The sequence below is a fragment of the Pongo abelii genome, chromosome 15 (assembly GCF_028885655.2).
Source record: "Pongo abelii isolate AG06213 chromosome 15, NHGRI_mPonAbe1-v2.0_pri, whole genome shotgun sequence".
Lineage (NCBI taxonomy): Eukaryota > Metazoa > Chordata > Mammalia > Primates > Hominidae > Pongo > Pongo abelii.
The window spans coordinates 29,740,339-29,744,845 of record NC_072000.2 but is presented as its reverse complement, the minus strand read 5'-3'; the positions used below and the strand labels follow the sequence as shown (position 1 = coordinate 29,744,845).

At 40.1% G+C, this 4,507-nt stretch overlaps 1 long non-coding RNA gene across 1 annotated transcript; it reads right to left on the bottom strand.

Annotated features, from left to right (window-relative positions):
* Positions 1-962: 962 nt before the first annotated feature.
* LOC129049727 (uncharacterized) lies at positions 963-3,989 on the bottom strand. Its single transcript, XR_008513010.2, has 3 exons — positions 3,752-3,989; positions 2,923-3,052; positions 963-1,381 (listed from the first exon to the last, which is right to left on the bottom strand). It is a non-coding gene; the product is annotated as an uncharacterized LOC129049727 (long non-coding RNA).
* Between the last annotated feature and the right edge of the window lie 518 nt (positions 3,990-4,507).

Here is a 4,507-nt window from a genome sequence, read left to right as displayed (position 1 = left end):
TTACTGAGGTGGAAACTAAAGTGGAGTGCAGAATTAAAGCTCAAGTCTCCTGGCCCGCTCCGGGCTTTCTCCCTGTAAAGCATACTGCTTGGTGCTGGAGAGGGAAAGGGACATTTCACTTTCCTTTTCAAGGTCCCCATTGCGTTCTGGGGAGAGTGACCTACCTGATCCCTATCATGATTAATGTGGTTTCTGAAGCATGAGATCTGATTATGACCCCATGTTGTTATATTTAATTACAAATCTCATTACGGCCCTGGCCATAACACCGTGTAGCCCTCTTTGCAGTCACCTTTGCTGATCTGACTGCCTGAAGGTTTGTCTTTATGATTTACTCTAAATTGTTTTAGAATCATAGACTTCTAGAGCTGGAAGGGAGGTTAGAGATCATGAAGTTCAATCCCCTCATTTTACAGATAAAATTACAGAGGCCCCAAAGAGAATAAGTCATCTTCCAAAGGTCATTTTGTAGAAGTGGGACAGGAACGTGGGGTGCCTGATCTGCAGGCCAGGGATGGTTCTCTCTATATCATGCTGCCCTGCTAAGTGACACACTTTATCACACTGTCTCCTCACTCCCCCTGCTTTGTATTATGTGACAGCTTCATAACATGCACAGGTTATATTGTACTATCTTTGTCAATACAAAGTTGGTCACAAATTCTATTAGACAGCAAAGTTCTCTGAGTTTTGAGGTAGAGTATGCTCCCTCAGATTATTCATCTTTCTGGGCCTTGATTTTAGTTTAGCAACATGGTTGCAGATTAACCTGCTCTCTATGAAGAAAGACATGAAGCCAACTAAACTAAGTCTTGCTAAATAAAAACAAATCTAGAGGTAGGTAAGAAGAGACTATTTGAAACAATTATTGCAATGGGGGAGAAGGGCCTTTGCAACGGCAGGAGGGGCTTAAGCAATAGGGAAAACGCTCAATCAAGAAGGTTTCTAAGCACCTCGAAGGTCATGTGGACATGGACTTTTTATAGGGAGGAATAAACAAGACTAGGAAGAACTATGGCGGGGGGATGTGGGACAAGTCGACAGTGCGACTGTACAGTTGATGAGATAATGCATTTAGAATGAGCTGATTTTCAAGAGGGGGTCTTTGAGGAGGCACTGTTCCACATTCCCACGCAGGCACAGGCTGAAGGTAGCTCAAAGTTCAGGGTCCTGAGGGGAGGAGAGAAGCCTGGAAGTTGGAATGAATTAGACTATTGGATATTTTGTCCAGATTGGCCAGTGAGGACAAACAGTTCAGGTAATAAGAATGGGAATTTAGAGGGTCTGTGTCTATCCTTGTCATCAGTAAACAAGCTGGTCATCTGTGAGAGTCTTCTCCAAGTCATCCTGGAAAGGGTGTTTCTTTAGAGGAAGCCATTTCCTAGAACACAAAAGCGTGGGAGCACTTCTTGACTGTAGCTATTTTCCAGGAGCACGGGGCTCAGGCAAGTTCAACATTGTCAGTGCTTAGTAATATCCACATTTCCTTTCAGTAGAACTTTCTCATATCACATGCTCGGCTTTCTGGCTTTCTCCTTTTTGCACAAGGGAGGTTGCGGTGGGTCTGGCATTGTATCTGAGAAAGTTAACTTACTAATCAGTGCTTAACAGCTTTCTCTTTGCCTTCTTAAAATGGGGCTAAACACCCACTTATTCCTTGGAGTCTATAATAAGGGTATAAAGAGTCATCACTACTATTTTTTTTCTCCTTATAAGCACTGAATAATGCTTAGAATTGAATGGAATGGGTAGACTCTTAGGGTGTGAGCTTTGGCTTTGTAAAGTACAGTATGCCCTTGAATTGGCTTAGAAACAGCCTAGCCATGAATAATAATTCATAAGATAATATGAACTCTCTTGCAAGAGCTATGTATTAAGACCTATTTAACGTGAGGCTACAGAGTCCTTTGAAGCCAATTCCAGGGATAGGAGGGTGAATGGTAGCAGTGATTCTGGTTCCCTAAAAGTTCTTTACCAGCCAAGAGGAGAGGCTTAAAGCTTTCCATTGTTTTTAAACCTGCTCCTGAGAATTACAATGGAGAACTTGCCAGCTGTGTGAAAGACTGGGCCATTTGCTATGATGCTAAAAATCTAGAAAGAGGCAAAGTGACTGCTAGAGGTCAGAATATAAGACAGTTTGTTCCATCTTTGATCAAATCAGCCTTTGCAATTGCTAAACCTCAAGGTCAATAAATAGTGTGCAAACTTAGTGACTCAATTGAGGTGAGAAGCAAAGTTCAGCAGTAGCTGACTTTTTGCTCCCACATTCATTGTAGACAAAAAGTCAGGTTTTTATTTTATTTTATTTTTACATAGTCCTACTGAGGTTTCATTTTAGAATACTAAATCACCGGAGCCAAAGATAACCCAGAGATACACATAATGAAAGTCAAACTTGTTCTGACACTGCATCTTTTGCCCAGGGATCTCACATCACCTTTCTAAATTCCTGGACAGTACAGAAGCACATGCTGAGTCTTTTGGCAGGACTCGTCTTACCTGCAGGGTAAGTAGGTCACTACCTATTACAGGCCTGGATTGGAGGTCCTTGAAATTACTTTTCCCGATGCCTGCCTTCATTTCTACTAGTAGATTTATTCTTTTGTACTAAATCCTGTGCTAAACTGCAAAGTAGCTTGTGGGGAGGAGGGAGGTGTGAGAAATTAATCCATCCCTAGTCTAACTGAGATTTGATTTTTTGGAGCTAGTTTGGATCCTGGGCAGAGTGGAAAAGACTTTCTAGGCTGGGTGAGTAGAACTGAGTGGCAAGGTTGGCCGATCTGGGAACTATTACAGGGTAATAAAATGACAATTCTCTCAGCTTCCCTTTGCCCTTTCTTTCCAACTCTTTTCCCAAATTTATCTCTGTCCCCCTAGAGGAAGAGATGTTTCTCTCCATCTATATGAGGCTAATCTCTTTACCTTTACTGTCCATCACTTAATCTGAGACTTTTCTCCATCACGCATTATCTTGCTTTCCTATATTCTCGTTTTCTTCCTCTCTGTTGATTTCTTCTCTTCAGCTTACAAGTTAGCCCAGATATATTTCTTCCTAAAATAAAAAATAAAATGTAAACAAATACCCAAATCTTCAAACAAAAAAGCAAAACACCTTCCCATAAATTTCAAGTCCTATGTCCCAGTTACTGTCCTGTTTACTCTCACAAATAAAGATTTTTAAGAGAGTCTCTAGGAATGCTTTGTACTGCAAATTGTCAAAAACCTGAACAGCCAAGGCAAAACAAATAAAGGTTTATTCTTTTCACAAAACAAAAAATCTGGAGTTAAATTTTTGCTGGTATTGGCCTCTTGTGTCCTTAAGGATTGATGCTCTTTTTCCATGTTACAATTTTACCATCCGTAACATGATTGGTTTAATATGTAGATTTGTTACCTCATAATGCCAATACAGCTGCTGCAGCATCAACATCACAACTGAATTCAAATACATAAGTAGGAATATAGCCAGTGCTCTTCACCCTACATACTTAGTCCCCTTTCCTCCTCAGTGACTATCTGTATTTAACAGAAAAAATAAATCTCCTTAAAGACTCACAGCAGATTTCTCTTTAGAGTTTATTGCCTATAAGCAATGATCCCTATTTGCAAAGGAGATTCTGAGAGTAAATATTTGGTGTTATAGCTTATAGTGTGGAGATGGATAAAGGAGAAGAGGGTTGAGGTTAGTTTTAGTGTGGCCACGGTGTCTACCACAGCATCTCCACTTCTTCACCTTTTGGTCGCTTCTTACCCACTAAAATCTGTCTTTAGTCCCCTGTCCTCTGTGACCTGCTAAGGTCATCAATATTCTTTCAAGGCATCTCTGTGGTGTTTTCACTGTTGGTGACCCCGTGTTGAGCTCTCTCATGTTTCTTCAGTTGCATTTCTGGTTGCCCCTTCTCCGTGTTTCCTGGTTTTTTCGTCCTCCACCCACCTGTTAAATACAAGTCTCCTTGGGGTTTCTTTTCTGCCCTCTCTTCTTTCTACACAATCTATCCAAACTAACTCCCATCTATTTAAGGCTTTGACTTACACAGTAATTATGCTTACTGTGTAAGTAATTATGAGCTCAGATTTTTCTCTTGTGGTCCAGATCTGCATATACAATTGCCTACCTCTACCTAAATTTGTAAGCTTAAAATATCCCAAAACAAATTTCCTTCCAAAACACTCTGCTTCTTTTATTTCAAATTATTCTGAATCATAACAAGACTCCTATCATCATCTAATGAGAATGAGAAAAGTGGAAAAAATTAGATTGGACTAATTCTTTCTCATTCCTTATGTTAGATGGAAGTCTGAGTAGTATGTAGTCTACTGACCAATTACATTCTGCATCAATTTCTTTCTTTCCATCCTCACTTTTCCTACCTTAGTTTAAGCTTTTATAAATTTTCCACTTGCATTACAGGCCTAACTTACTATTTGGTTTCTTTCTAGTCTTACCACTTACATTCTATCCTACATTCTTACACCAATATCTTCCCCCAAACTTGAGGGATTAATC